Consider the following 7,650-nt stretch of genomic DNA (forward strand, 5'->3'; position numbering starts at 1 on the left):
ACATCCCTCTGAACAAAAAAACAGTTGATTCAGCTCATTATTAAACATCTTGGGCCAGTGGGCCGATGAATGGCAAATAGAGTTTAATTTGGATAAGTGCGATGTTATGCATTTGGGTCGATCAAATCAGGGCAGGGCCTACTCAGTTAATGGTAGGGAGTTGGGGAGAGTTACAGAACAAAGAGATTTAGGAGTACAGGTTCACAGCTCCTTGAAGCTGGAGTCGCAAGTGGACAGGATGGTGAAGAAGCCATTCAGTATGCTCGGTTTTATTGGACAGAATATTGAATACAGGAGTTGGAACGTCTTGCTGGAGTTTATAGACCATATAATTTACAGTGCAGAAGGAGGCCATTCGGCCCACCGAGTCTGCACCGGCACTTGGAAAGAGCACCCGACCCAAGGTCAACCCCTCCTCCCTAACCCCATAACCCAGTAACCCCACCCAACACTAAGTGCAATTTTGGACACTAAGGGCAATTTACCATGGCCAATCCACCTAACCTGCACATCTTTGGACTGTGGGAGGAAACCGGAGCACACGGAGGAAACCCACACACACACGGGGAGGATGTGCAGACTCCGCACAGACAGTGACCCAAGCTGGAATCGAACCTGGGACCCTGGAGCTGTGAAGCAATTGTGCTATCCACAATGCTACCGTGCTACCAAGTTGCACAATACATTGGTAAGACCACACACGGTATGCTGTGTTCGGTGATGCTCACCCTATTATAGGAAGCATATTGTTAAACTAGAAAGAGTGCAGAAGAGATTTACGAGGGTGTTCCCAGGACTTGATGGTGATTTATAAGGAGAGGCTAGTTAGGCTGGGACTTTCCCCCCTGGACCGTATGAGTCTTGGGGGTGAACTTACAGATGTCTATACAATAATGAAGAGAATAGCTAAGGTAGTCGGCATCTTTTCCCAAAGGTAGAGAAGTCTAGAAGGAGAGGGCATAGGTTTAAGGTGAGAATGGAGAGATACAAAAGAGACCAGAAGGGAAATTTCCTCACACAGAGGGTGATGGGCATCTGGAACGGGCTTCGTGAGGCAGTGGCAGTGGGGAGGAAGCGGGCACGATTTTATCTTTTGAAAACCAGTTGGACAGTTACATGGGCAGGGTGGGTAGGAAGGGATATGGGCGAAATGCGGGCAAGTGGGACTAGCTTAGTGATAGAAACCGGGCGGCATGGTCAAGCTGGGCCGAAGGGCCTGTTTCCATGCTGTCAACATCTATGACTCTATGACTCTAACCATCTTCCTGAGGACATTAGAATTCCCTCCACAGAATTGTATTGAACCGCTTGATACATAATCATTTCTTTATCCAAATCAAACAGATATTGTGGATTAATTAGGGGGTAAACGAAATACTGAGATGAGAGAGAATTGAATGAACTGAGCTGAGGAAGGAAAACTGGATTGTCAGCAAGTTATACCGGATTTCTGTATAAAACGACCGCGGCAGGACCTCGAACCTGCAATCTTCTGATATCATCACTAGATTCCCCAAAGTCAGACTCCTTATCCATTAGGCCATGCGCACTGATGTTCAGCCCATGTAAATAAATACTGCGATTCTATGTGTTTCATTTCTATTGTTTGGTGATCCGCTCTTTCCCAGATCCCAGAAAATACAAGGGAAAGCTCCAGCTGCCGGACATGGTCATTTTCAAAGTGGAAAAGCCCTTCACTCTGTGAGCTGTGAAGATTCATTGAGGCTCCGGGGCTCTCAGGCCGGCCAGGGCTCTTGAACCGGCTCCATTCACAGGAAAAGTGACTTCAGTTTCCACAATAACATCCGCTCTCTCTGAAACCCCCAAACTGAAATTCAGACTCACCGTGAAGGTGAAGACTGCGGACTGCGGTTCCCGCTCCTGCTGTTTAATACAGATCACTATAACTGTGTACATTGAGCAGAAAGAAATTGCTGTTGTTTGTAAACATTTCTTACTGAACTCACTGTCATTCTGCTTCAACAGGAGGAGATGAATTTCCTGCTATTTGACAAATTTGCTCAACCGGGTAAATATGAAATATATTATTTGCATCGTGGAATGGAGTCATTTCGAGAACATTTCTACAGAGAGAAATTCCTGGAACCAGCTGCAGAAAAGCTCCGTGCGCCTGACGTGATTCCAACGCAACCTTCTGATCTGGAGTCAGGCGCGCTCCCGTTGCGCCACAAGCGCAAATTAACTCAGAGATTATTTTTATTTATTTACACTTTGACTGTGTTCTGTACATCAGCAACTGTGCGAAAGAAACGCAAAGAAGTTAGATTGAAGGATACGAAAAGGCCCTGAAGTAAAGCAGCTGTACCACGTGGTTAAGGTGATGCACAATAATCCATTGTGCTCTGTACACGTGGCTTCAAATCCCATCCTCGTCTGTAACGTGTCTGTTGTGTCTCTGTTTGGTCCACTTCATGAGGGTGAAGTGAAAAAGCTGCGGCTTTTAGCTGTTGTTTGACGGCTTGTGGGTGAATAGTGAAACACTGTCCATATTGAAACTACATTAAAAAATGATGAGAAAGTTACTTATTTCACTCCCCAATTGCGCCCAAATTCTGAGTTCGGAACTGTTTCTCTTTCTCGGTTTGAAACTCACGAAGTGGCGCAAAAATATACAACCAGCTTTTTATTGCGATGGCCGGGAATCGAACCCGGGTCAACTGCTTGGAAGGCAGCTATGCTCACCACTATACCACCATCGCTCACTGAAAGAATCAGATTCCAATTGGTAGTTTAGATTAGCTTGATAAACTGTTTTGGAACACATTCATACTGAGCGTAAGTTATTTCACTCCAATTTAAAATGCTCCTGAATGAGAGTGTCCGTGTCGCACGGCTCCCGTTCTGCCAGGAGATGGCACCAGTCCACAATAAATGTATTTATCTCATTGATTTCTAATGTTGTGTGTGTCATTACTTTGGACACTTACTCTGGCCTGAGACCGCAACTTGTCCTTGTGTCCTGATGCTGCCGTTTTCACCCTATCGTAGAATGGCTCCAGTGCAGAAGGAGGCCATACGGCCCATCGAGTCGGTACTGACCCACGGAAAGACCACCCGACTTCGGCCCAATCGCACCTAACCTTTCGAATACGTCAGGATGGCCGAATTCAGGTCGCAGTCTCCTCTGGAGGTCAGGGCTCGAATCCCACAACTTTACTCCGCGAGGCACCATCCAAACCTGGAACCCCTCCCTAACAGCACTGTGTGTGTACATACACCACATGGACTTGCAGCGGTTCCAGAATCCCCTCACCGCCCATTCTCGCGGTCAATTAATGATAGATTGTAAATGTTTGGCCGAATCAGCGACAATCACAGCCAGAGGGACCTGCAATAACCCTCAGAGCAGGAAAGGCAACTCATTGTCCTTTGACCCAAAACCAAAATACTGCGGATGCTGCAAATCTGAAACAAAGACAGAAAATGCTGCAAATATTCAGCTGATCCGGCAGCTTCTGTGGAGAGAGAAACAGGTCGTTCCAATGAAAGGTCAGGTTGTGAAATAGAATCATAGAAGTTTACAGCATGGAAACAGGCCCTTCGGCCCAACCAGTCCATGCCGCCCAGTTTTTACCATTAAGCTAGTCCCAGTTACCCGCACTTGGCCCATAACCCTCTATACCCATCTTACCCATGTAACCATCTAAATGCTTTTTGAAAGACACAATTGTACCCGCCTCTACTACTACCTCTGGCAGCCCATTCCAGACACTCACTACCCTCTGAGTGAAGAAATTGCCCCTCTGGGCCCTTCTGAATCTCTCCCCTCTCACCTTAAACCTATGCCCTCTAGTTTTAGACTCCCCTACCTTTGGGAAAAGATGTTGACTATCTACCTTATCTATGCCTCTCATTATTTTATAGACCTCTATAAGATCACCCCTAAGCCTCCTACGCTCCAGGGAAAAAAGTCCCAGTCTATCCAGCCTCTCCTTATAACTCAAACCATCAAGTCCCGGCAACATCCTAGTAAATCTTTTCTGCACTCTTTCTAGTTTAATAATATCCTTTCTATAATAGGGTGACCAGAACTGCACACAGTATTCCAAGTGTGGCCGTACCAATGTCTTGTACAACTTCAACCAGACGTCCCAACTCCTATATTCAATGTTCTGACCAATGAAACCAAGCATGCCGAATGCCTTCTTCACCACCCTGTCCACCTGCGACTCCACCTTCAAGGAGCTATGAACCTGTACTCCTAGATCTCTTTGTTCTATAACTCTCCCCAACGCCATACCATTAACTGAGTAGGTCCTGGCCTGATTCGATCTGCCAAAATGCATCACCTCACATTTATCTAAATTAAACTCCATCTGCCATTCGTCGGCCCACTGGCCTAATTGATCAAGATCCCGTTGCAATCCTAGATAACCTTCTTCACTATCCACTGTGCCACCAATCTTGGTGTCATCTGCAAACTTACTAACCATGCCTCCTAAATTCTCATCCAAATCATTAATATAAATCACAAATAACAGTGGACCCAGCACCGATCCCTGAGGCACACCACTGGTCACAGGCCTCCAGTTTGAAAAACAACCCTCTACAACCACCCTCTGCCTTCTGTCGTCCAGCCAATTTTGAATCCAATTGGCAACCTCACCCTGGATCCCGTGAGCTTTAACCTTCTGCAACAACCTACCATGCGGTACCTTGTCAAAGGCTTTGCTAAAGTCCATGTAGACAACGTCTACTGCACTGCCCTCATCTACCTTCTTGGTCACTCCCTCAAAAAACTCAATCAAATTTGTGAGACATGATTTTCCACGCACAAAGCCATGCTGACTGCCCCGAATCAGTCCTTGCCTCTCTAAATGCTTGTAGATCCTGTCTCTCAGAATACCTTCTAGCAACTTACCTACTACAGACGTTAGGCTCACCGGTCTGTAGTTCCCAGGCTTTTCCCTGCTGCCCTTCTTAAACAAGGGCACAACATTCGCCACTGTCCAATCTTCAGGCACCTCACCTGTGGCTGCCGATGATTCAAATATCTCGGTTAGGGGACCCGCAATTTCCTCCCTAGCCTCCCACAACATCCTGGGATACATTTCATCAGGTCCCGGGGATTTATCTACCTTGATGCGCTTTAAGACTTCCAGCACCTCCTCCTCTGTAATATGCACACTTCTCAAGACATCACTATTTATTTCCCTTAGTTTCCTAACATCCATGCCTTTCTATTTTAATGTTAACTATTTCGCTTTTCACAGTAACTACAGATCCGTACCGTATTTCCAGCATTCCCTTGTGATTAGCTGAACATCCTCACGCTCTGTAGCTTAATCTGTTCAAGCGCCTGTTCCCCTGTTGAGTCCTGATCCCAGAGGATCTGTTCAGTATTTCCAATAATGTTTCATTTCGAATACTCTATTTCCACAGAATTGTGACGCTGAAATTGCTCACACTTCTCTCCATTGTGATGCACTCTGCAGGTATTGACTGCACCGTCTAATGGAGACATGCTCACAGGGCTGTGAGAGAGGCTTTCTTTCAGGTTTGAAGCCTCTTTTGGTCCATCAACAGCACCCGGGTGTATGCAGAGGAACTCGGAATACGGAGCCCCGCTTCCCACGATGGACTTAATCAGGGACAAGATGTTGGTTTAAGAGAGAATCAATGGTCTGAGGATTTGGGTTGAGATTCCTGGCGTTTTGTGAATAGAACAAGGTGGTGGAGCAATGTGACAATAGCAGGATACGAGTTTGGGATATTATCCAGTCTGTGCTGGGGGGCTGCGGGAAGGAAGTCGTCTTGTCTGCCCACCCAAGCTGAATGTTGGGATTGAGGTGGTGATCAGATTCCGAGAGGAGGGTGTAATCCTTTCACTGAGTTTCAAGCTCACAGTGCGGTTGAGTGTCTTGAGTTACAGGAAGATACAGACGGGATGGTCAAATGGGCAGAAAAGTGGCTGATGGAATTTAACGCTGAAAAATTAGATGTGATCCACTTGGTCGGGGGGTTTCACAGTAACTTCATTGCCGTGTTAATATAAGCCTACTTGTGACAATAAAGAATATTATATTATTATTCTCGGATTAATGTAAATGGCCTGACACTGGGAAGTCCTGAGGAACAAAGGGACCTTGGAGTGTTTGTCCAGAGATCTCTGAAGGCAGGTGCGCAGGTTAATAGGGTGCTGGAAAGGCATATGAAATACTTTATCAATCCGGGCACAGATTACAGAAACAGATCGGTCATGGTGGAGTTGTATAGAATGTTGGGGAGGTCACAGCTGGAGTACCGTGTGCAATTCTGGTCACCACATTTTGGAAATACGTGACTGCACTGGATGGGTTGCAGAGGTGATTCGGCAGGATGTTGCTTGGGATGGAACATTTAAGGTATGAAGAGAGGTTGGATAGGCTTGATTTTTTTTGCTGGAACAGAGAAGACTGAGGGGTGACCTGATCGAAGAGTACAAGATTATAATGGGTATAGACAGGGCGGTTAGGGCGCACCTGTTCAACTCAGTAGAAGGGTATGTCACGAGGGGACACGGTGTTATTCTGTGAGTCTGAAACTGTTACAGATCAGGTCTTGGAGGTATGGCTGCTGTATCTTACTCTGAACATGTGTTTGAGAATAATCCTGTATCTGTCAGGCTTCGTGACTCACTGTGAGGATGGGATTGAGGATGTGACCTTCAATCTCTGGGACTGTTTATAAATTTGCATTCATTCCACGTAAATTTCCAGCACAGAAAGAGACTACTGATGTGGGAGGTTTTAAGCAAACAACGTGAGCATTTAATATCAGAACACAATAGTGAAAAATAATGTAACCTTCAATCTGATACTGGATTGCTCTGGAAGTTTAACTCAGGTTGTACACATTGATTTGATCTCTGACACTCCGTCTGATTCGGAGTCAGAATTTTGACATGAATGTAAAATGGACCACAGTCTGGAATCGCTACAGTGTCTTCCATCTGGAACAGAGTGAGTGAGGATTTTGTAATAGTTTGCAAGTTACAGCTCAGTTCATAGACATCGAAATGAGATTGTATCTTTTATTTTCATAAATTGGGTGAGTTTTAAACGAGAATCAGAGTTTGTATCTTTGTCGCTTTCAACATATCTCAATCTGAGAATGTAGCAGATATTTGGGTTTGCAGCTAATGTATTTGTGAGGACACACTCTGGGGATTTGTGCAGCCACTTCTAAACCCTCTATTGCGCGATGTGACTGGTATTTAACTCGAATCTCAGAGTACATTATTAAGGTTAATTGTGTAACTTTTAACCGGCAATCACGTGTCAGTTTTCTCTTATATTTATTATTTCACTAAGGCTGTGCTATTGTGGATCTGATACAGTAATGATGAGAGTGGGTGAGAATTTGGACTGGGATTTATGGGGCCCCGTTAGGGTGACATGGACACAGCGTCTGTCTCTCCTGCTCTGTTAGATTGATGGGTTGAAAATATGTCTCTGGAACTATTTCTGCTGCCTGAGACTGTGGAACTGATGACCTGTCTCTGTCTCTTTCCTCTGTCAGTGACAATGTATGGACTGTGTGTGGGAAGGAGCTGGCGACACTCTTCCCTGTAACTTGTGTGGAGGAAACACCACATTTATTCATCTTCAGAATATTCTGGTATTTGTCTGTGGAAACAAATTATATTTT

At 45.4% G+C, this 7,650-nt stretch overlaps 1 non-coding gene across 1 annotated transcript; it reads right to left on the bottom strand.

The window, feature by feature from the left end:
- Nucleotides 1-2,648: 2,648 nt before the first annotated feature.
- Nucleotides 2,649-2,720, bottom strand: trnag-ucc (transfer RNA glycine (anticodon UCC)). Its single transcript has one exon. It is a non-coding gene; the product is annotated as a tRNA-Gly (tRNA).
- Nucleotides 2,721-7,650: the final 4,930 nt, after the last annotated feature.

The sequence above is a fragment of the Scyliorhinus torazame genome, chromosome 24 (genome assembly GCF_047496885.1).
Source record: "Scyliorhinus torazame isolate Kashiwa2021f chromosome 24, sScyTor2.1, whole genome shotgun sequence".
In the NCBI taxonomy this organism is placed as follows: Eukaryota; Metazoa; Chordata; class Chondrichthyes; order Carcharhiniformes; family Scyliorhinidae; genus Scyliorhinus; species Scyliorhinus torazame.